Raw genomic sequence first — 25,972 nt, 5'->3', positions numbered from 1 at the left:
CCCTTCCTTTGCACATAGCAAGAGACCATCTCACTCTCACTCCCGTCCGAGGATTAACATAGTTTGTCACCTTGGACAAGGCTTTTAACCTCTCTGAGCTTCAGTTTCCCCATCAGAAAAACTGGGGTGATAATAATACTACTCATCTATGAGGTTGTGATGCTTCAATTAACTAATACATGTACAGTATGGCATTTATAACAGTTCCAGGCATACAATGGCTTCTCTGTGTTAGCTAATGATGCCATCGTCATCATCATTGTCAACATCAACATGTTCACCATCTTCATCATCAACTTTGTCATCATCATCATCATCATTTTCTTCTAAATGGTGTTAAAAAAGAAGTAGCAGACCCAAAATGGAATCATTTACCCCCATGACAGCAAACCAAGCCTTAATTGCAGTTTTAACCCCTTCCAGGAATGTGACCTGTAAAACAGTCAATCGGAAATTTCCTGATCTGCACCAGTGAGGTCCTCTGCCCGATAAAACCCCCTGCCCCTGCTGGTCCCTTCCCCTCAAAAGAAGAGAAGCCGGCCTGAAATAATCCTTTCTTTTCTTGGCTAATAACTTCCTTGTCCCATTCTCCTTCAGCCTATAAAAACCGTCCATTTTGTACAAGTCCTCAGAGCACCCTTCTGTCTGCTCTATGGGCTGCGGCCCCATCCACGAACCGCCTAATAGCCAATTAGATCTTGAAATTTTCTTGGTTGAATCTTGTTTTTTAACAATGGTAATAAAAAAACCTCTAGGTCCCTCTACATTTTCTCATATGATCTGGCATATGAAGCCTTTATTGTCTTCATTGCCTCACAGTGACAATGTTCCTGAGAGCCGTCACTCAACCCCCTGACCCTTGGTTCCCATCTTTAAGTGAGGAAACTAATGTGTAAGAACACGTTGCACCTTGGCTGACTCAGAGCAGAGGCTGTAACAGCACCAGGCTGCCTCTTGATCCACACTCTCCTCTCCACGTTAACCTGTTTGCTATTAGCTTCAAGGAGCTCAGGGCACTGCCATGAACACCGAGAGGGACCAATAGTTGTTGTCGGAATGGAATTCACTGTATTTTCATTCATTCTCTTCATAGGAACAGTCTGGTGATGTCAGTATAGATGTGATTGCTCCCATTAAAGATGTAAGGAAGTGAGAGGACAAGGAGTGAACTGATTATCTCAAGGCCTCCCTTTAAAGCAAAGCCCCACCTGCCATTCTCAGCCAAGCACTTTCCCACAGGATGGCGGGTTCTAGGATGTTCTTTGCCCTCCTTGCTGTTCCAGCCAGTTGCTTAGAATGGCAACCACAGGACCAGTTTAAACCAGCTCCATTTTATCAATGACGGGATATTAAAGCTGTTTGTCAGGGGCCTTGAGCCAAAACGGCAAATCATGTAGCTGGAGCATGCACAGAGGAGAAAAGTTTACCTAAAATAACACCCAGAACCAAAGATTCTCTCCCCACAGAACCAAAGCAATGGGACATGACCGGAACTTGAAAGCCAAACTCTCTTCGGAAGTGAGTCTTCTGTTGTCTGGGAAGATCCAGTGTTAACACCCCTTTCTACACCTTACCATAAATGTTTAAAGTCCTTGCAACTGAAACCTGTCCTGCCAGCACTTCTTCATGCCAGCCTGCCCTCCCTGATCCCTTACATTTTGCCCCAAACCCTGGACTGGAGAGAGAGGTTTGAGAGCCTTGCCTCCTGTCTCTTTGCCAGTCAACCTCACAATAGAGCCTGTTCTTTTCTGGAAAGCCGGTGCCACAGTCTTGGCTTCTATGTGCATCAGGCAGTGGACCCTTTGCTGGGTAAGAGAATCACAAGATCTGGTTTCACAATTAAATGTCTGCCTAAACTACAGACGTTTAATGTCTTTAAGCCTCAGTCTCCTCATCTTGTTCAAATGGGGTCATGGTGGCACCTGTATCACTGAAGTGTGAGTATTGAATGAGGAAACCCGTCTTAAGTGCTAGCACAGTACATCTTAGTAGTGAACACTCAATAAACTCTTACTTTTTCATCTTAAAATGGGGTTAACAATGTCCACATCGTAACGCTCGTGGAGAGAGCTGAGAAGCATGTTCCCGAGCCTGGCATGCCGCAAGTGCTCAGGGGCTGCCCCTGCACTGTACCATCTTTACTATTACTTTGCTGCAAAGCTCTAGCCCTTCTGCCCACCACATCTGAACCACCCATGGGTCCTCACACATGTTCAGTCTGATGGGCAGATTTGGCAGCTTCCCGGACTCTGACATCCTTCCCAAAAAGTTTTCAAGGTGAATTCCAGACCGCAGCTCTGGACTGGCCATTCAGGGGCCCAGAGCCACATGCAGCCTGCTCAAGCCCCAAAACCTTCTCATGGCCACCTGGCGCTTCTGTGCTCCAAGGCCTGGGGGCTGGAGGGCGTTCAGGTGCTGGATAATTATCCCACATGCTGCTGCCTGCATTTAGATGAGGCATTATTCAAATCCATCCTGTCTCCAAAGTGCTTTGTCAACTTCCTGGGTCCCAGGACGTGCAGCCACAGAGCCACCACCCTGGGCAGCCTGGGAGTAGACTGTCAGGAAAATCCGCAGTCAGTAACTCTTGTTTTCTGTGATGTTTCCTCCTCACTGGGGCCCTTGCTCCTGTCTAGCCTTCTTCCTAGGATCTCTAACCTTCATGTTGGGTTGTTTCAAGGAAGGGACAAAGGAAAGGAGAAGGGAAAGTAGGAGAAGAGTGGGAGGAAGAATGAGAGGTAGAGGGGAAGAGGGGACAAAGGGAGGAAGGCAAGCAGAAAGAATTTTCTGCATGCCCACAGATTTCTGCCTGTTCTTCATGCCCTGAAGCTTTCCTCCTGTCCTACCATAATGCATGGACACGAGTGCAGAAGGGTCCCTGAGCTCAGAGAGCTTGTGACAAATCTTCCCTCCCCTTCTACAAACACTCACAGCATCACCACCAATCTCCACCTGAGAGAACCTAAGACTCAAGCCTGTAGGAACCCATCTCCACAGAACCACCAGGTCATGCATGCCCTATAGTCTAGACTCCAGGTACCATGATGATATTCATCATTATGGTCACAAGGCACTGCACCACCAGACCCCCTTAGGGGAGGACTTGCTGCCTCGCAGGCAGCCCTGGGGAGGGGGTCAGCAGGCAGCCTCCAGCTCTCAGCTCCTCCAGTGTCTGCCTCAGCTCCAGAGACCAGCCCTGTCTGAGGCCAGGACCTTCTGGGGATAGTCCACCCTAGTGACTGAGTGAGGCAGGAGCAGAAATGACTAGACAACGTGGCCTGCCATGGGGCACACTGATGGGCAGTGCTCACTCCAGAGCTCCTGCTGAGGCAGCCGAGGCTTTGTCTGTCTTCACTGCAGTTTGACCTCCTCCTGCTCCTGCTTCCTACCCATTCCTTTTACAGGAGTTGGTCCCTGATATACATCTTGTACCCAAACTCACTTTCAGTATGTGTTCTGTAAGATGTGCGACAGTTGTTCCAGGAATGGGTTGGAAAAGCAGGGAGATGTGTTCAAGCAAAAGGGACTGTGCTATCCATGGCCACATTGGTCATTTGAGACTGTGAAGTAGCCATAAGGACAATAGTGTGAGCAGGCTATTGCTGGGTGCCACAGGTGCTCTGCAGAAAGATAACAATGAAGGGAGCAGGAACAGGGAGCTGAGAGCCAGGTGTGAATGCCAGAAAGTTCTTTTATAAGCCAGGAGTTCTCATCTCCTGCAGCTGGAGGGTGGAGAAAGCTGAGGACCATGTGCAAGACGTCATAGTCAGAGTGGCTGAACTCCTAAGACCATTGGGAAACCAGGGACCCTAACCATGGATGCCACTCAAGAATCTGGACTTCCCAAACTACTCTGGACCTTCTGAAGCTGCACACTTGGCAGCCCTCCCCTTCATGACATAGCACTCCCCCAGTGCTGGAAGACCCTGCAGAGACCTCTGTCCTGAAGACAGCACATTAGCCCTCAGGACCACCCCCACCTCCCTTCCTGGCCACTGGACGTATTATTAGGGTTAAGTCACAGCATAAGCCAGCAAGGATGGCTTCAGGAGCCCAGAGAAAATGATGACCCACACTGAACCAGCTGAAATGTCAGAGTGGTCATAGCTGACAGTGGAGGAAAGGGCAGGAAGGAGTACATGCTGGAAAAGACATGTTGTGTATGGACAGAAGACCCACCAGATCCTAATATTCCAAGAACAGACCCAGAGGACACAGCAATTACCAAGGCCATAAGGAATATGATAGCCAGAGGGTCACCAGTATTCCAAAAATGTCAATGGTGCTTCTCCTCTACAGGCTGGGGCTGGTGGAAGGAGAGGCTGTCATAGACCTGGCTCACTGATGGCAACGGTGATGCTAGGGCCCCTGAAACATTAGGGGCCAGGGGGCAGCCCTTAAGCACCATATACCAGGGGGTCACAACCATCATAATTACTAGTGAGGATGGTATGGCCTCCAGAGGACCTGATCCTCAGAGAATCATGGAGATGGTTGATAAAACACGGCATCCCTGAGACCAAAACAGAGTGGCACCACTACAGATACTATCCAGCTTGTACCAGCAGAACAAATCAAGGATGATGGCCAGGAGGTGTCCCACTACCTTGCCCAATTTCTGGCATTTGTCCAGAAATGACAGGCATTTGTCCTAGCATCAGTCAGGGTTCTCCAGAGAAGCAAACCAATAGGATGCTTATCTATAGAGAGAGAGAACTATTTAAGGAATTGCCCACACAATTATGGAGGCTGGCAAGTCCAAATTCTGCAGGGCGGGCCAGCAGGCTGGAGACCCAGGGAAGAGCTGATGCTACAGTTCAACTCCGAAGGTCATCTGCTGGCAGGATTCCTTCTTGCTGTGGGGACAGCAGTCTTTGTTCTATTCAGTTCTATTCAGGCCCTCAACTGATTAGTTAGGCCCGCCCACATCATAGAGAGCGAATTTACTTTACTCAGAGTCCACCGATTTAAATCTTAATCTCTTCCCAAAAGCACCCTCGCAGAAACATCCAAGATAATGTTTGACCAAACAGCTGGGCTCCATGGCCCAGTCAAGTTGAGACATAAAATTCACCATCACAGCATTCCAACTTTGCTCAGCCTGGGTCATTTCAGAGGTCTGACAGCGAATGAAATAGAGATATGGGAAGGATCCCCACTCCTGCATGGGGGACCATGTCCAGAAATACACACCCTGGAACTTTCCAGGGGGTTGACAGAGGATTTCTTGGGCTGGCATTGCTGTTCAACTTCTACTGTCCAATCTTTCTTTCTCCCTTCTCTTGCACAGGTGTGATCCCTTCTACACATCTTGCCTCAAACTGCATCTCAGCACCAGCTATGAAGGACTCAACCTATGACAATTTCTCATCACACAGAGCTGCACAAACCACAAGTACAGACTCAACAATTTTCACAACACCTGTGTAATCTCCGCCCAGTGGCCTGCAAATGTCCTTCCGGCCCACTCAACATACTGGCTGTGAAATTCTTCCATGGGATTTCTGGTAGCAGAGGTTTGTGCTTTGTAATTACTGTGCAGTTTTCTAATACATGAATATACCACAATTTATTGTTTTCATTCTCTTATTGATGGACATCTTGATTGCTTCCAATTTTGTGCTATTATGAATAAAACTGCTCTGTGCATTTTTTTACATTCCTTCTTCTATGAACACGTGCATTTATTTTTCTTAGGTACACACCTAGGAGCAATTTTCTGAGGTCATAGGGTAGGTGTGTGTTCAGATTTAATAGATAACGCCAAACCATTGTCTGAAATGATTTTAGAAACTGACACTGCCATCAGCAGTATGAACATTCTAGTTGCTCCAAATCCTCACCAACAACTGGTACTATCAGAAATTTTTTTTTAAATAAGTTTTAGATGATCCAGTGGGCGTTGTAGATTTAACTTGCATTTCCTTGAAAAATAATGGTGTTTGACATTTTGTAATCCTATCATCCATTTGGATATCCTGCCTTGTGAAGTACTAATTCAAGTCTTTGCCCATTTTTCATTCTCGTTTTTCTTATTAATTAGTTAATTTATTTGAAATGTGAGTTCCCAGTCAGATATATGTACTATGGAAAATCTTCTCTTGATCTGTGGCTTCTCTTTTTCTCTCATTTAGTGATGGCTTTTGCTGAGCACAAGTACTTTTAATTACATCCTATACATAATTTTATTTTGGGTTAACGTTTTATTGTGTCCTGTGCAAGAAACCCAAAGTCATGAAGATATTCTTTTGTTTTATTCTGAAAGCTTTGATATTTCACATCTTATATGTAGATTTATGAAGTATTTCCAATTATCTTCATGTATGGTGTGAGGTAAGAGTCAAGGTTTGTTGTTTTCCATGTAGATATCCAGTTGTTCCAGTACCATTTATAGAAAAAATAATTTCTTGCTCACTGAAATGCTGGGGTGCCTTTGTAGTAAATCCAGGTGAGATAGATGGGTGTGTGTATTTCTGGACACTCCTTTCTTTTCCGTTGATATATCTGATTATCCTTGTGGCAACATCACACTGTCTTTACTACTATGGATTAAAATAAGTCTTGCAATAATGTAGACTAAGTCCTTCAACCTTACCGTTCTTCTTCAAGTTTGTCTTGGTTTATTCTAGGTCCTTTGCATTTTCGTGTAAATTGTGATTTTGATTCATATTGCATTGAATCTGTAGATCAATTTGGGGACTGACAACACTGAATTTTCCAATCCTGAATATGCTATATCCCTCATATATTTAGATCCTATTTAATTCTCTCCCTTAGGTTTTGTCGTTAAAAGTGCAAGAGTCAGCTTGCCTCCCTCCACTGCAGCTGGGATGGGAAGAGGCCCAGAAGGAAGAACAGTTACAGGAAAGGTTAGGTCTGGCAACAAGAGCTCCCCAGCCAAAACACCAGTGGGAGGAATGGCACCTCTTGCGGGAATGTGCCTGCAGTAGAATGCCTGCAGTGCTCACTCAGTAACTGGCTAGGGGCATCTCCTGGGAAATGTTGCCTTAGCGCAAAAGAGGTGGATTCAGAATGCAGCAGCTGGCAGTGTCCGGAAATGCTATAGCCAGGATTTGCCTCCAGCAACCAGGCTCCAAAATGAATTCAACTTTCTTTATAGCTGCACTACCTAATCTTATAGGGCTGTAATAAGGGTTTAAAAAAATAGTAAGTGTGAGTGCTGTGTCCGTGGCACACTGTATGCCCTCATCCACTGTTAGTTATTGTGCTTTCATGCCTGTCTTTTGCACTGCTTTGGGGCGGGTCTAGTTGCAACACGAGGCAAAAGCACCTTCAGCCCCGTTCACTTTCACTCTTCCGCCAATGCTCAAATCAGGACCAGACTTTGTAATCGGGCCAAACTGTTTTACTTTTCACTTAAGAAAAACAAAACAAAAGAAAAAATTATAAATCAGCAATAAAGCTAAACTTCTTTTTCCAGCATCCAAGTTTCTCCAAAAGCTAGGCCTCCCCTTCTGCCCAGCCACATCCCCATTCACTCTCCTGGTAAATACTTGGCTCCAGCAAACTGGTTTCTTCACTGTTCCAACGATACACCACTGGGATTATCTGGGCTGTGCTATTCAACTATCTGGGAATGGTTTCCCCCTCATGGGGCTTCCCAACTCCTCCCACCCACACAGCTCAGTGTCTCAGACCCTCCAGGGAACCTGCCCTGCATAGCCCAGCCCACACAGAGCTCTCACGTCTCTGAACTTGATCGTTGTCTTCACTGGCCACTTGGCAATTAATCATGCTTCATGAAAGCTCTGTAACTGTGACATTGAAACATGAATTTCTTATTTTATTTTGAGTATTTACGTATTGTCTCCTAAACGGAACTGAAAGCTCATTTCAGGGACCATATTAATTCAAGAAAGCTATTCAATTCATCAAAATCCTTCCTAAGCTTTCTAAGCCACAAGAAAATTTATAGAAACAAGTTAGACTTGTCTTTTTCCTCAAGGAACTGATATGTGACTACACAAAGAGCCCTGGACTAGAACACCAATGATGAGGGTTCAAGTTTAAATTCTGCCACCAACGAACCACGTGATCTTAGGCAAGTTACTTAACCTCGATGAATTCTTTGTCCAAATGGAACTACTCTTTTACGAGATTTGTTTGTTGAGATGCGGTGAGAGAATCCCAAATAGAGAGAACAGAGTATGAAAGTCCCTAAGTTGGGGGAAAAAAGAGCTTGACGTGTTCAAGAGAATGAAAGGCAACCAGGCTAATTATATTATTTGCTATGAACTGACATTTTCTTAGTGCTTTATATGCATCATCTCCCTGTAGGCATCATAGTAACTCTATGAGAATGAGCCTCACAGTTGGGTAAATAGAGATAGAGAAAAGTTGTCACTTGGCTACACTGCTAGTGTGTGGTAGAACTGGGATTCCAACTGAGGTAATGGGTTCCAGGGCCCGACCCCTTTTACTGCCCTTATTACTATGCCTTCTGTAGAGACAGGCTGGACCGAGTCCTAACAGCCAAGAGAACTGGCCAGCTGGTTTAGATATCCTTTTGAGTGCAATAAAAAGTCATTGAAAGGTTTCGAGTAGGGGAGAACATGATAATTTTATGCAAAAGAAGCTCACTTATTCACAGTAGATTTTGTCAGAATACAACACATATACAAAAAAGTGAACAATATCCAGCTCAATAAGATTTTTCAAACCAAACACATTTGTGCTACTAATAACCAAATAAAGAAACAGATCATTAGCAGAATCCAAAAATGCCTCTTGCCCCCTTCCAATCTCTACCTATCCCCCACAGGAATCATGTGGCTAATTTCAAATACGTGCACGAGTTTTGCATATTTTTTAAACTTTATTCAAATAGAATCATATAGCAGGTTCTCTTTTGTGTTTGGCTTTTGTTTTTTCTCAAAATAGTTTGTGAAATTCACCCATGATATTTCCTATGGCTGCGCTTCATTCATTCTCGTTGTTAGTATATAATCTATTTACTGAAAATACCACCTTATTTATCCATTCTATTGTAGATGGACATTTTAGTTTTTCCCACTTTTTGGCTATTATGAAAATTGCTGCTCTGAACATGCTTGTTTGTATGATTTGATAAATATATGTATACAATTCTTCCAGGAATATACATAAGAATGGAATTGCTGAGACTTAGACTACGTCAATGTATAACTGATTGAACTAATTATAGCCCATGGTAGAGTATGGGAGTTCCATTGCTCCACATCTTTATCAATACTTGGTATTACCAGTATTTACCAATTTAGCCCTTCATGGTGAGTGTGTGGTATTATCCCAGAGTGTCTTTAATTTTTATTTCCTTGATGACTAATAAAGTTGGCCATCTTTTCTTATATTTGTCAGCCATTTGTGAAATCTCTGTTCAAGTCTTTTGCCCATGTTTCGAATAGATTCCATATCTGCCTTTATTGATTTTTAGCTTTTTTTTAATATGCCAGATATGAGTCCTCTTTAGATATATGCTTTACAAATATCTTCTCCTATTCTAGGGATGCCTTTTCTTTCCTTTAATGATGCTCCAGGTGCATAGTATGCAGCCATTGATTACGTGCAGGCATTCTTTTCCAGTCTTATCAGGAAGGACAACTAAAAGCAGTTCTTGTCTTCTCAGGACAACTGTGTACGATTACAGTATTGTCCAGGGCTTTGTCAACTCTTTACTCCCTCAAATAGTAGAGTCTGAAGGGAGCTAGACTGTCTGGACATTCGACAGAACATCACATTGATTTAATACATTAATGACATCTTGCTAATTGGACAAGATGCACAAGATATGGCAAGAGTGTTGAAAAAAGATTTCTGCAAGAAATATGTGCTCTAAAGGGTAGGAAATAAACTATATTAAGATTTAAGGGTCTGGGATATTCTGGGGCTAGTGACATCTTTAAGGATCTAGTAGATGGGGGCTTCTGGGACTTTCCCACAAAAGAAAATGCCAAATTATTGCATTCACACCCCCTCCACCACTAAGCAGGGAGCACAGTGCCTAGTAGCCCTCATCCGTTGCTGGAAGAAGTGCATACTCCACTCTGGAATGCTCCTCCAACCAGTCACTATGTGGCACAGCAGGCTGCCAGAGTTGAGCAGAACCAGACAAAGAAAGGGCCCTGCAGCAGGTCTGGCCTGCAGTGTCAGTGCACTGCCACTTGGACCCTGTGAACTGACAGATCCTAAGGTACTAGAAGTGACTGGTAGGAAAAGATGCCATGCGAGGCTTATGGAAAGCCTGAATAAGGAGAATCACAATGTAGACCCTATGTGTCTGGAGCAGGGCCGTGGCAATAAACAGCTGCCAGTTTGGTCCTGGTAGAGAAGGAACACCTGATCACAGGGTGGCAATTGACTATGTGGCCAGAATTCCCCATAAAGATAACCATGGTAGCCATGGTGACAGGGATGGAGGCTATGCATGGGCCTGACAACACAGGTTCTGCTCACCAAGTGTGCCCTAACTTCTACAGCCACAAATGTCTATTCTGTCAACAACTAAGATCAACACTGAGGCTCTAATACTCACCATTCCTCAAAGAGATCAGGCACCCACTTGGTATCACGTAAAATTACATTGGACCCCTCCCTCCCTGGGAGGAGGGTAAATTATCTTGATCGAAGTTGACACATATTCTGGTAGTGGTGCCCTTGGCCACAACCACTACCACAGGGCTCATGGAATATTTGCTCCTCCTCACCTGGAGAGAGCTGCCTTCCCAAGACACACACCCTCCCCAGCTGCAGCCCACATCCAATAGCTGGCTGATGCTGGGGTACGAAGACCTGCCCCATGCCTCTAACTGTGGGGCCATCCGAGCTGCAGATCTCCCTGTGGGGCCGGATGAGGCCTCTGACACAACCACATTGCAGTGCAGTACCTCACTCTGCCTAATCCACTGCCCCTCATCTCTTAAAGGCACCATTCCTGCGAGCATCTCAGTCAACCTCCTGAATGGAAATCTCCTTCTCAATGTCTTTTTCCAGGGAACACAACGTATGACAGGCATTCTCCACACTCATGAAAAACCTAGAGGAAGAGAGGAACCCGGCTTTCTGGATTTTGGAGAAAGGGTGTTTCATGTGGAGGACACAGCAGGTGGAGGGGACAGAGCCACCCCCGAGGAGGCAGTGAGTCCAGCTCGTTCTGGGAACAAGAAAGATGCCAGCATAGCTGGAGCTAAATGAGCAAGGATGGAATGGTAGGAGACGCCGTGAGAGGAGGGAGGGTAAAGTGGGGACAGCTTGTGGGAAAGAAAATTAGCTTCTCCTGTGAGAGAAAGAAGCCACTGGAAGAGTATGAACAAGGAGTTGCATGCTAGTAGGCTTATACTTTATGAGAAGAGCCCGGGCTTCTGGGTTAATGTCAACTGTTGGGCAAGGCTATAGCAGGGGCCAGTTAGGTTTTTCGCAAGGATCCAGGAGAGAGATGCTCTCCTACCACCTAAGGGGTCAATTTTAATATCTTCCATACATTACACAGAAGGGACACAGAGAGTCGGGCAACCGTAAGAACTGGCAGGTAAGAACCAAGGGCTGTAAGACAGAATCCTGTTGGGCTCTCCTTCCTCCTCTTGATCACTCGTCAGTGTAAATCAGCAGGAACTACTGATTCCTCTCATGGGAACCCCTGCCCTGTCAGGGGCCGACATCTCAGCACTCAGCAGACTAAAACACTGAATGCCTGTTTCCAAGCCTGCTCTCATCACAGTGTGGTACCCACTGTGTGCTCATCGTGGGGGCTGGAACTCCATCACTTTTTTCCTTACATCCTCTTCTTCCGGGGAAAGGAGGACCAAAGGAATGCTTTTTGAATGAATGAACAAACTAATAAGTCATCTCTTTTCATCCCCACAAATGCTCTCTAAGGTAAGTTTCCTAATTTTCCCGTCTCACAGAGGAGGAGACTGAAGCTCAGGGAGGCTAAGTATCTTGCAGAACTGTGTAAAGACACGACCTGAACCCAGATCCAATTCCAAATCCCCACCTTGGTTTCAAATCATAGCCAGATGGGTAACAGAAGTACAAATATTTGGGGGAAATGCTGTTGAAAATATTATTCTAAACTGAATATATATATATATATATATACACACACATATATATCTCACACACACACACATACATACATACATGTATACTTACACACACAAGGTATCGCTATCTTTATTCCTTATATGCAAGGTATACACATGTGTCTTTATAGTACACATGCCTCTGTGTATGTCAGTTTCTGTTGCCAACGCTTCATATACAGCATCTCATGAAATCCTACCAAATCTATGGTTGGCATCCCCATTTTAAAAACAAGAGCAGGGAGTTTGGAGAAGATAAGCAGCCTAATCTAGCATCTAGAGTCACAGAGTCGCTATGTGTGATGCTAAAGACCGATCAGCCTGGCTGCTGACCAGCGTGCTTATTCTCACGTATCTGTGGAATGTTTCTATACGCTGTGCTCTATAAGGATACGATACACTCATACGTATCTCACGCTCTATATGGGCAGGTTATATGTGAATCCATTACATATGTGTGTAGCGATGATGTGCTACCATCAGCATGTAAGGTTCCTATTTATCTGTTTAATGAAAAGGGACTGTTTGTGTCCTAAAGTTCAGATGTTGAAGCCCTCGCCCCCAATGTGGTGTATGGTATTTGGAGGTTCGGCCTTTGGTAGGTACTTAGTTTTAGATGAGGTCATGAGGGTGGGGCTCCTGTGATGGGATTAGCACCCTTATGAGAAGAGGAAGAGAGATGCTCTCCCTCCAGGCGCACACACAGAGGAAAGGTCATGTGAGCAGGCAGAGAAGGCAGCTGTCTGCAAGCCATGAAGAGGGCCCTCAGCAGACGCCAAGTCTGCAGCACCTTGATCTCAGACTTCCCAGCCTCCAGGGCCCTGAGAAATAAATGTTATTTAAGCCACCCAGTCTAGGATAATCTTGTTATGGCAGCCCAAGCGAAGACAGGGATCTATATGATATACACGTATGCATATAGGAAGATGACTTTTGCTGGTTTAGGAGTGGAATTATTTGTGTAGTCTCTTACTGTCCCTTTTTATGGCTTACCTGGCATGACATCAATCATGGCAAGCTTAAAATGATTTTAAATTCAATTTTCTTTCCCCTTGAATGCCAGTCACACAGCCTATTTACAGGGAGCACTAAACAAAAATGGAGGAAGAGAAAAAAAGGCTCAATCAATTTTCCTCCTTGCTAATTGGGGATTTATTACTGGTTCGTTTGCTCACAATAGCAGGGAGCAGATCCACCCTTCGGTTCCTGGGCCCTGAGCTGCTAATTGGAATCTGAAGTTATTCTCTACAGGCGCCTCACAAAGGAACAGAGAGCTGAAGACAAAATGCTATTTTTATCTATTTATTATTTTCTCTGCAGTATGAGGGGAGCCTCCTAGAATGTGGTGGGCTTGTCCCTCAGCACGCTGCACTTTGGCGGGGGAAAGGGGGCTGGCTAATCTCAATATGCATTCATAGAAGAAATGCCCCCCTAGATTTGTGTTCAGTCACTTGTTCATGGACTCACAGATTCGTATTGTGATGAACTTCTGCTGACTCCCTCCCAAGCAGTAGCCCTGCGGGGTGGCAGACATCCAGGCTTCAGGGAGCTACCGTGTAGGAGAGAAACAGGCTCTCCAGCCTTGGGCGTGTTCTACTGGATGGGCAACGGGGACTGAGGGGGGCAGAGCCATCATCCCGGGGATTCAGAGAGGGTCATTTCTCTGAGTTTTGAAGGGCAGATGGAAGTTCAGAGGGTAAAGAAGAGAGCAAGGCCATTCCAAAGGAGAGCCTGGAAGCCTGGAGATGCCACCTGGGGGGAAGTGAATGGCTGATGAGAACAGAGTATGAGTGGATGAACCTGGGTGGCTTTAGCACCCCCATCCCTCCTAAGTGGCTTCAGTCTCCACAGAGAGAGGCATTAACAGCATTCAGCATCCAGGGCAGATGGAACCTACAGGGTCCAGAGGAGAGGAGCGGGTCAGAGATATCATAATGGCCCCCAGAGGAGACCCCAAAGGGAGGTTTTAAAGCCATTGCCTGGGGCAGGTTGAGGAGGGAAGAGTGATGTAGGGGGCTTGAAAGAGAGGCAGAGCCAGGAACTCAAAAGATGGGTGACTACCGGGGCCGGCGGAAGGGCCAAACTTGCTTCCTTTATGGATGGCAGGGGCTCTGCCCCGGGAGGGCTTAGACAGGCTGGGTGAGCCGCAGCGGAAGCACTCTTGCTGCCACTCAGGAGATTTGTGTCCCAGATGCTAGCTCACCAAGAACTGGAATAAAAATGGCCATGCCCACTGCACTTTACAGTTTACAAAATGCATTCCCACGCAGCACACCGTTTGAGCCGCACAACAGCCCTCAGACACGATGTGGCATCTGCATCGTGCAAATGAGGACCCAAAGGTGGTGACTTTGCTCCATATGGACCCAGCTCCCTCCCGCTTGTCCATCCTGCATCCTCAGGGGGTGCTTTGTGGATGTGCTGGTTAGCCCTCAACTGTGTGTGCTCCGGCCTCCCCTCCCCCCTCCCCAGAGGCTTAGGGCTGTGGGGTTATTCTTACTTCCTCTTAGAACAAACCACGAAATTTGGACTAGAGTAACGGATCAAAAGATATTTTAAATGAAAATATAAATTTACAAAGCTTACAGAGAACTGGGGAAGAGGCAAGATTTGAAAACAAACGTTTCGGCTCTCATCGTGAGCCCTTGTGATGACGTCACACTGCCTTCGCGTGGCCTTGAGCGAATCACGCCACGCTCTCTGGTCTACGTCGGCCCACCTGTAACTGGAAGGGTTTGCGTTCGATGAGCCACCTGGTCGCTTTTTACCTGGCATTCGACAGCCTGTGAAAGGCCGCCCCCTGGCGGTCCGCTACTGTCAGCAGCTCCGACAGAGTCTGTAAACTACAAGGTCAAGATTAACAGGCCACACACAGAAAAGATAATTCCCCATAGCACCACTGGTTTAATTGACAATAAGATGTCAGTCTGTTGGCCAGAGCCATTGACTCCAGTGTTTCTTCTCTGGTCGGGGAAATTCATCTGTCCTTAAATGGGTTCTAGAAGTCTGAGCTGGAAGGCATCTCGGGCACTGAGCATCTAATTCAGGGATGGCCAATGCATGGCACTCGTGTCACCTCTCCCCTGCTGCACACTGACAGACATCACTAATAGATCACAGCATTCCTCCCCACTGGACTAGGAACTAAACGCCCAAATCTTTCAAGACATGCTACTGCAGGCAGCCGTTAGCAATCAATTTGAGTCGCTCTGTCAGATGAAAGCTGATGCAGTTAGGGTGCCTGGCAGGAAACAGAAGCCCCTCAGCTGGAAATGTTGAAGAGACTTTGAATGAAGGGTCTCTTTACAAGAGGGACACAAAAAGGGTTGTTGAGTCACAGACCAGCAGCAGTCGGGGGAGACACTGCCAGCCCTAAAGAAGAAGGGAGGAGAGGACTCAGTGTTAAGAGCTGGGTTCAAAGCTGGAGCCTAGAAGAGATGGATGCAGGCATGGTCATAAATGGTGAGCCAGGGCAGGGCACCAGCAGAGGAGCAAATACCCCAGCCTCTCTCTCCTCTGACTCTCAACTCCAGCCAGCCATTGACCAAACCACTCGGAAGCCAGGAGGCAGTGACACCTAGTGACATATTGCACTGTTCCTACCCAGCACCCCAGGACTCAGAGCAGGACAGAGGAAGAGTGAGAGTGGAGAGTTCTGAACATGGCATGGGGAAAAGTCCTGGGGTTTGGAGTCTGTCCTCAGCCAGGTTCCCTAAAAGCAGAGCCTGAGACATGCATTTGGAATCTCAGGACTTACTGAGGGAGTGATGCTCAGGAGAAACCTGGAAGGGAGTAAGGGCAGCAGGACAGAGGAGGGGAAGCCATTGAGCCTGACCATAGCGAGCAGAGGCCTCATCAGAGCTGCTCCTCCTCCCCTTCTGCAGGGGGGCTGGCCATTTGTGCTCCCTTATCAGCCAGTCATTGGCTACAGGCTGTCCCATGGGGAGGGGACATGCTCTGCCCATCAAGGACAAATGTCAGGAGAAGAGGACACTGGGGGGCCCTCAGTGGACAAAACTCAGGGCAGGTGGGGGCTTGGGTGCACCTGCCAGGTGAAGGGACCTGAGTGGAGCACCAATACCATCCCTCCCAGAGGAGACATCAGGGTGCAAATCCAATCTCTGCCACTTATAGCTAATTTGTAACTTCTCTGAGCCTCCACGTGGCCATCTGTAAAATAACCTTTGGTGTTGGTGTAAGTGTGAGAGCATCCCCAGTAAACAGAGCCCCCGAACAGTGTAGGCTGGCACCTTCTTCCCTCCTCCCTAGACAATGCTCTTTCTTCTCTGACAGCCTAAAATGTAGGGTCATGGAGACCTGACCCTCGGGAAGGTGGAGGGGAGGCAGAGAGGGCAGTGGGCAGCCATAGGTTGCTCTTTCAGGAGGCAGCCAAGCCCAGCCATTGGCACTAGGACTCCAGTCCCAGGAGAAGCAGGACTGTTGGGAACAAGGATTGGGACCCAGTGGATGGGATGGAAATCTACTGACAGGGCTTAGACATTCTTCCAGATCCAACCTCTAACCTCAGGATTACATAAACTGAATCATGAGATCAGAACTGATCCAAGGGAGGCTTGAACTGATGCCAAGTGTCCCTTGATATTCTCATGGAATCTTCCCTTTGTGGGAAGATGCTGTAATTGTAGCATTTAGCAAGGTGCATTGAATGTAGAAGACACTGAACAAATGGCATTAGCAATCATTACAGCAAGTGGCACTCAGAGGGCTCCAGCTAATTTCTGGGGAAGGAACATTGCCGAAGAGGCTCTGTGAGTGCTGTGGACTGAATTGTGTCCCCCTCCTCCAGTTCCTATGCTGAAGCCCTAATGCCCAGTGTGGCTGAATCTGGAGACAGGGTCTTTAGGAGGTAGTTAAGGTTAAGTGGGGTCATATGGGTGTGGCCCTAATCTAATAATACTGTGGCCTTAGAAGAAGACGAAGAGAGATGGATCTGTGCTTCTCTCTCCATCATGTGGGACACGGCAAGAAGGCTCTCTACAAGCCAGGAGGAGAGTCCTCACCAGAACCTGACTATGCTGGGACCCTGATCTCAGACTTCCAGCCTCCACTGGTGTGAGAAAATAAATATCTGTTGTCAGAACCACTCCATCTATGGTATTATGTTGTGGCAGCTCGAGCAGACTGAGACAGCCAGCGGGGACAAATGTGAGCCAGAGCCTTCCTGCTCTTACCATGGAGCAGGACCAGAGGAGTTCCTGCGTCTGTGCAATAGAGAGGAGGACATGGAGGAAGGAGTGAAACTTGTGCCTGTGGGAAACAGGGAAGGTGTGGGGAAGAGGAGATATTTGGGGTGCACCCTGAAAGATACGTAAACTTGATGCCTGAGACAGAAGTTGGAAGGCATTCCTGGTAAAAGAAATCACTTCAAGTTTGGGCAGGTGAGTTTTAACCTATGGTTGTTCTTTCAAGACTGAGGCATCATTCATTCATTCAGAACCATATTTATTGAGACTTACTGTGTGCAGGCCCTCTGCAAGGTGCAGGGGAAACTGAAGTAGCAAGAGTCAGTCAGTCTATCAGGAGAATCATAGCTGGACTCTAACTTCAGGGGGAGGAAGCTTGGGGTGGGGGCTTGGAGGCCATGGGGTGCAAGGATGTCAGCATTCCTTGGTGGGACAGTGATCACATAAAAAGACGCCACATTTCTTTACTGTCTCGTGGTCTATCTTTCATACTCCTTCCACTAACCTTTAGAATATAGAGTTTTCATCCTTTGCCACCTTGAATATATTAAAAAGGCTCCTCTAGAAGAACTTTAGTGGATGAGGCATTCAAGATGAGCTCTTCCATAGCAATGTTTATGTCCTCAAAGCATTCAGAGTATGTGATGGGAGAGGGAAATGGATAAACAAAACACTGACGTGCAAGATCATCAAAGAATAGGAGAACTTTGCAAGAAGCACTGGGGAAGGACAGGAAGGGTCTTCCACCCTTCTTGACCACTCATCCATAACTAACCTAGAGAGATCATGTCTTAGTTTAACGTGGGCAATGATGTGGTGGCTGGTGCGAGAGTTGCAGGGGGCTTGGGGGCTGTGGTCACAGCATACTTGGCAGAGCGAATAAAGAGCAAAGACATGGGGATGAGAGTGTCCTCTGCATCTGGGGACACAATGAGAGGTCAGCAGTAAGAGGTATTGGGCTGGGAAGGGAATCTAGGTCCAGATCAGAGAGGACCTAGCTTAGATGTTAAGACTTGATGCTGTTTAAGCAGGAAGAAGCCTAATAAAAGATTCATGGGTCAGAACTGCATTTTGGAAGCATCACCTTCTAGCACTAAGTTGAAGGCAGGTAAACACAATGTGTTGGCTTGAGGATAAAACCCAAGCCTCAGGTGCCTCGTGAAAACAAGGTCAGCTTCCTGATCTTCTCTCCTCTACTTCTCCACACTTGAAAGTACAGCTAAATCTGCACCCCCCCAGATATCTTTTCTTCCTGCCACTGCTCTTCCAACTGAACATGGGAAATTTGATCCATTCTCTTCAACATTGGCAAGGAAAACGAGGCAGAATTTAAGGCAAAAACCCAAACTTATGCCGTCTGCCTTTACAGGAGAACTGGTGGGCTTCACTGTATGGGAGGTTTTTGCTGAAGATGAGTCTCTGCAGGGTTTCTGTGAAGGTCAGTTAAGCTCTGAAAGAAAGCAATTAATTTGTGAACTTCTCTGACTCATGTCAAAGCAACTCTTGATTCTAAAATGCCTTCAAGCTTGCTCCCCTGCCAATATCTCCATCCCAGTAAATGGCACCAACTCTAGTCAAAAACTTAGGAGACATGCCTGACTCAACATATAACCCCAATCACCCCCTGCTCGCTGTCCCCACCCCTAACTGTAACGCATTGCCACCTATCTATCACTTGTTCTCTGGATTCCACATTTGCCTCAGGAGTAAACCTGTGTCATTTAATGACCACTGAAATCTTGTCCCTGCTTGTGGTTGCATCTCACCTTCTGTTACTGCCCATCCCTATAACATACACACACTCACACACACGCGCGCGCATGCACGCACACAATGCCCCAACGATATATGACTGATTTCAGTGCTTTACACAAGCCATGCTTTTTCATTTCTCTCTCACTTTGAAGTTGCTGTTCCTTCCATCCAGAAAGTCTTTCCTTCCATCTAGCCCACTTGACAAACTCCTATAAATCCTCTGAACCCTGTTCAGCTATAATCTCTTCTGTGACACCTTCTCTGACCACCCAGCCCCTCTCAAGTTACCTACATAGTATATACATTACATTTATGTCTCCATGTTTACCTCCCCAAGTAGACTGTTTGATCCTTGAGATCAGAAGTGGGCTTGGGCTGCTCCAAATGTCCCAGGGCCCAGAACCTAGCAGGTAATGATCAAGTGTTTATTGAACTGAGATAAATTAATCAGGGCCAGCACAGCCTGCACACTCTCACACCAGGATCAACTCGGAGCCTAAGAAAGGGAAGATGAATGGTGAAGGAACCTTCACAGATGCCCATTGCAGGTTAACAGCAGATCCTAGGTAAGAACCCAGGGGTGGACTCCTAGTCTAGGGCTCGTTTCTAGAATTCCATGCTTTCCTGAAACATGGGGGTGTTGGACAGGCCTAAAGTCCAGCAGCACTCATTGGGTACAAGAATGTGCATGTAAATAATGGAAAATTATCCATCACTTATTTGACTATTTGGGATCGAAAGTATGCAAGGAATACGAGCATCCCGCAAGAAGTCTTAGAGAAAGGCTGATGCTGTAGAGTGCTGTAAATCTGCCGTTTCTCCTCTGTCTGTATTTCTTTACCTCATCTCATGGGAAAAGAGACAATTAAAAATGCTAAGTGGTGTTTGCATCCTTGTGTCCCTTTGTCACCTGTCCTTAAAGACTCGGCATGCTTGGGGTGTGAGTGTGTATGCATTTGGAGGATTGTCTCCATTTTCCTCGCATCACTCAAGTCCCTGTATGGTTAATTAAAAGCAGTGGCACCATCTCTACTGTGACATGGCAGGATCCCTTCTCTACAATCCATCATCCTAATTAGCAAGGAGAGAAGGGATTTGTCTACTTTCAATTTGCATGTTCTAAAGCCAGAGAAATTCACAGGAGATGGGCCTGGCTGAATCTGGCACGAAATTCTGTTTGGAAAATTGTTTGTGATTTTTGAAACATAGTCTTAGGGTTGTTCTGAGGCCTCTTGTGTTATTTCAACTGATAAATAAGTAATATAACATCAGTATTATTTATGAAGAGAGTACCAAGAGCAGATACTAATTTTAGTGCCTACCGAGGGCTTTGACAGGATTTCCCAAAGTGTGTTCCAAGAACACTAGTCCTTCAAGATGTTCCTTGACAAAATGACCAGGTACCTTTGGCATATGTGGCTCACTATAGACTCCTCTTGGAGACTTATAATATCGAGTAGACCATGAGAACCTCCGAGAAGTTCTGTAGTTTAAAAAAAAGTAAATGAAGTTCAGACTTATTTGAAAATGAAAAGAATTCATTAGTGGAATACTTCATATAACAGTTCTATGCCACACAATCTTTATTTATAAAAATACCCAACTAAGTAGCTACCATATTACAGATGAGGAAAATGAAGAAAGACTGACCCTGGAAATTTAACCCACTTCTGTTTGTCTCCAAAGTGTGTGTTCCTAGTCTCCACAACCCCATGCTGGCAGCTAGGATGTGGTCTGTGCCTACAAGGACAGTTCAAGTTCAAGTTTGCTCCTCACTTTCACCCTCACACTGTGAGGCTGCTCACCAGGCAGAGACACTAGGAGAAGAAGGGAAGAGGGCCAGGAAAGAAAAGAAGCAATGTTTGAACATCTCTGGGCACCAGACACTGCGCTTGGCCCAGAATGTAGAGATGCAAAGATGTTGGTCCCCATGCTTAGGTCCTCACCATCTAGAAGTAGAAAGAAATGAACCACCAGCTTGTTGTAAAAGCAAAGTCTTTGGAGCCAGACAGCCCCGAATTCCATTAAATGCCTACTATGTGCCGGCCATGTTCTGAGCACAACCATTCTAAGTTTCCAAGGGATTCTGATGATTCTAGAAAATTCCAAGCCCCGACATTCTAAAAATAGTACTTATGAGTTCTCTGAATGTTAGCTTTGGTTCACAATGCACAAGTCTTTCATGCTAGGGGTCCCAGGTATCCTTGGAGCTTCATCAGAGCTGCCTGGCCATCTCTCTGCATTCAAGGACATGCAGAGTCCAGGCCACCTGCTCACATTCAGGAGAGAGCATAGGAGAAGTTCTGAGAAGGGCCTCAGGTGACAGCCGGGCACAGGGAGGGAGGCTGTCCCACATCCACTGGGATCTGGGGATCCTTGTTCAAGCTCCATGGACAATGTGAGCAAGGGCAAGGCCAGACTCCACCGCATTAATCAAGGCTGTCACTTTAATGGAAGCAATAAAGTTATTCCTTTGTTAATTGATTAACTGATTCACACCTAATTCCATTTACCTTTGTGCTCATTCGGCTTTTCCTTTTTCCATATGAAAAAGGGGTGATAATACATATCTTGATGGGTCACTGTCATGATAATTGACAGGGTTTATGAGGGCCTGGCTCAAGTTCTGGCACCAGAAAGTACTTGATAGATTTGATATTATTGAAGGTTTATACCTGTTAGCCCTCCACTGTCTCTCGGTGTCTGGCTCCAGCCGTCACTAACCAAACTGAGTTTTCCGTAAGACCCCAAACTTCTTGCTGGAAGAGCTATCAGGAAAATGAAGAATGCTATGCTACCCCCACCTAGAGTGACAGAGATGGGCCCGATTTGCCCTGGACTGTGGGGATGACCCAGGAAGTGAGACCTTTAGTTCTAAAATTGGAGCAGCCTCAGGCCCAGTGGGGTGAGTTGGTCACCCGAGCCCACCATCAAATGCACTGAAGAACCAAAAATACAAGCCATGAAGGGACCCAATGTCCTGTCTGAGTGTGGAGAATATACCAATTTCTCTTGATTTGCAAAAGTTAAGACCTCTGGACGCCAACCTCTGAATCCCTGTCAAGTGCAGCCCTGTCTCTAGGGACAGAGGTTAGACTGAGGCCACAGACTCTGGAGTCCAGTTCTGGTGCAGCCATCTTGGACAAAGCACTTGACTTTTCTCTGCCTCACTTCCTCATCTAGATTCAGTTTGCTAATATCTTGTTTCGGATTTTGGATCTCTATTCAGTAGCCTGGCCTGAATTTTTCTTTCTTGTGCTGCCCGTGTCTGGTCTGGGTATCAACTTTGTGTTCATTCACCTCACAAATGAGTTGGGGATGAGTTATAGTCTATAGAAGCATTGGATCAAATGGGAATTATATATACATTTCCTCAGTGCTTGGGAGGACCCAACTCTAGAGACATTTGCATCTTATTTTTCAAGAAGTTTTTCATTTTGTCCTTTTTTTTTTTGAGGAAGATTAGCCCTGAGCTAGCATCTGTGCCCATCTTCCTCTACTTTACATGCGGGATGCCTGCCACAGCATGGCTTGATAAGCAGTGCATAGGTCCACGCCTGGGATCCGAACCGGCAAACCCTGGGCCACCAAAGCAGGGTGCATGACTTAAACCACTGTCTCAGGGGACCCGCCCCACATTTTGTCCATGTTTTAATTTATTGACATATGGCATTCATAATAGACTGTTACATCTTTATGTCTTAGCATTTGTAATTATGTCATATTTATAAATATTAATAAATATGTGATTATTACATAATCAAAATTATGTAATTTTGATTCCTAATGCTTACATTTACCCTCTATCATTTTTGTCTTGATCAGTATTATCAGATGATGTCTAAATTATTAGTACTTCAAAGAAATAAATATTGCCCTATTTTATACTCATTTTCTTAGTCACTATTCTCTAGTCTTCTATTTAGATATTTCTAATACATTAGGAGGAGGCAAGGGACAGTTGTCCCTTTTCAAAACTTCTTGATGCTTAACTCATCAGTTGTAAGGCTTTCTTTCTTCCCCCAACATAAAATGCCATGGTTTAGTATGTAATACTTTAATTATTAGCAAAGTACAAAATATTGGCAATTTTCTATTATAATTTCTTCTTTGAACTCTAAGTTGTTTAGAACTTCAGGTCCTTTTGAGGATGTGAGGGATATAAGCTATTTGCTCCTCCAGGTCTCTTCTCCATCCCTCTTCCACCCTCCTCTCTGTCCTGCAAGCTGACCTATGTGACCTGTAGCAATTGGCTCCAGACGCACTGGCTTCTCGTTGAAGGAGCCGAGAGGGCTGAAGGAGAGTGAAGTCAACGTGTTTCCTCCAGGCTCCGTTTTCATTCATTTGTTTCCTTCAGAGCACATATTACATCTGAAATTAGGCTGCTCACGTTTCCTACCTAGTCATTTGTTTCCTGTCTCCCCATGATAAGGTAAGTTCCATGACAGCAAAATCTCCCAGCATCAAGCCCAGGGCCTGGCATGGATTGAGAGCCCCTCTGGTCCCCAGCTCCCAAAGGTCAGAGTTGAAAGAGCCTTTCTAGATTACTGAGCCCAGCTCCTTCCTGGTACATCTGAGGCAACTGAGCCCAAACAGGCAAGAAGACTTGTCAATGGTCAAGTGTCTCATTAGAGGCAGAGCCTGGACCCACAGGCAGATCCCGGGGCTCTTTCTGAGATAGCACGAGGCCTCTCAAAAGAAGGCCAGAAGGGGAGTGAGGGAAAGCCCGCACCTGGACACAGCATTGGGAGACAGATGTCATTGTTCTCCAAGCAAAGGTGGAGGACGTACCAGCATACCCGAATCGCTGATTCATTGTCTTCTCCTAAGTTCCACAAACAGCCTCTGATTTCTTTGCTTCACATATCAAGCCTGCACAGACGGTCAGTTAATTAAATGAGGCCACAAAAGCCAAATGGCCTGGAAGGTGTCCGTTCCCACTGCCAAACCTCTAACTTCTTTATGGCTGGGATTTTGAAAATAGAATAAACAAAGTTTCCCAAGAAGCTGAGAGAAAGCTATTTTCCTGCGGTCAAACCAAAAATGCAGTGACTGCCAGGGAGGAGTCACGGTCGCAGAGCAGCCAGGGCCACAGACAGTTGTCTTGGGAGTCGAATGCCTGCATTCCATTCTGCTTTCCTCCTTGGCTAATCCTCCAGGGTCCAAAGCCAAAGCACAAAAGAGAAACACATCGACCTGTTGAAATAAACCACTGTGGGCTCTAGCAGGGAGGGAAGACCAGCAAACATATCAAAAAGTTTAATTCAGTGTGCTTCTAAAAATATTTCAGACTCTCCAAGGAGGACCTTTCTCATAAGCCAATTTTTAAAAACTCATAATTTGTTTCAAAGTGGTTATTTTAAAAGGACTGGAAGCACTTGACCTTGAATCAGAAGTGTGACTAAATGCTACCTCTCTCTTCCCACACACCCTGCAAGTGACTCCAATAGGTGTGTTCATCCTCTGTGAGTGCCGACTCTGCTCCAGGCGCTTACTGCTCCACATCCCTCATTCTCAAAAGGAAGCTCAGGGGAAGTCCCAACACTGGGAACATCTTACCATTTTTACAAAACTCCTTCTTGAGTTTATTTCACATCATCTTCTTACATAAGCACAGCAATTACCCGTCTCATTTTAAGAGGAGGAAAACTTGAGGCTCATGGAAGCTAAAAATACCTGCTCAAATCTGTCCAGCCACTAAGCAACAGCCTCTGAATTTGAACCTCACCTGGGCTATGCATTAGCCTGGGGCATATCATCTTGGGTCTGTAGTTAGCTGAGTGTGTCTTTGTCTCCTCTGTGCTTATGTATGTTTCTTGAGCTAACGTCTCATTTACTTTTCTATTGGCCACTTCTGTCTCTGTGGATGGTACATGACAGGTGACTCACGGTCCTATGGTTGAAATGTCTGCATGCTTGTTTGAATGAATGAATGAGTGGAAATTCATCTCAATGGGGGGACTGAAAAATAATGACCTTATCCTGGCTTTGCTGTGTGACTTTGGACGGCTCACTTCCCCTTTCTGGTCCTTGGTTTTTCCACCTGTAATGTGAGTTCTTTAAATCCCATAATCTCTCGCTTCCCTCTTCACGCCGAAGGTCATAGTGTGACGTAGTGTAGCAAAAGAGAGAGTGAGATCTCTTCCCACACTTTAAAACCGAATCAAAGACAGCTGGAGAGAAAGAGGAGTGAAGATTTTTTGGCATCAGGATCCTGAAGTGAGCAGGCAGCAGGACTGGCTACACAATTTGTGGGACCCAGTCAAAATGAAAACGCAGGTCCTTTGTTACAAATTTTCAATAATTTCAAGACAGCAACAGCAGAGCATTAAACCATGTGCAAGGTCTTCCGAGCACGGGGCCCAGTGTGACTGTAGAGGTTGTGCACAGGTGACAAGGCCATGTTTAAAGCCATAGTTTAAAGGCACAGTTCTTGCTAAGACCCCTGGGGGACTTGTTTCCCCTTTAGGAACAAGGACCTCTAAACACACAGAATCCAGAGTGGTGGCATTGGGGGGATGGTCAGCAGGGCCAGTCCTCTTTCCCCATTGGTTCCCAGCCCCTTGAATCTGCCGAAGGGGTCACTGCACCACATAATGGTGGTTGATTTCGGCAAATGATTTTCACCTAAGGGCAATTTTACTCCTAGGAACATTTGGCTACGTCTGGAGACATATTCGGTTGTCACAACTTGAGGACGAGTTGCCATTGGTATATAGTGGGGTGGAGGCCAGGGATCCTGCTAAACATCTGACAATGCCCAGGACAGCACCCCCGCAGCAGACTTATCCAGCTCTAAATCTGAATGGTTTATGCTAAGAGTAAAAAATCTTGACTTAGGGTGTATACTGCATCCCTGATTGAACGAATGCAGCAGGCCCCTGGATCTTCGCTGGTCTAACTTCCACAGTATGGAGTACACGTGTCTTACCAGGC

This window comes from Equus quagga, chromosome 16, assembly GCF_021613505.1.
Source record: "Equus quagga isolate Etosha38 chromosome 16, UCLA_HA_Equagga_1.0, whole genome shotgun sequence".
Taxonomy (NCBI): domain Eukaryota; kingdom Metazoa; phylum Chordata; class Mammalia; order Perissodactyla; family Equidae; genus Equus; species Equus quagga.
This window is presented reverse-complemented; position numbering follows the sequence as displayed.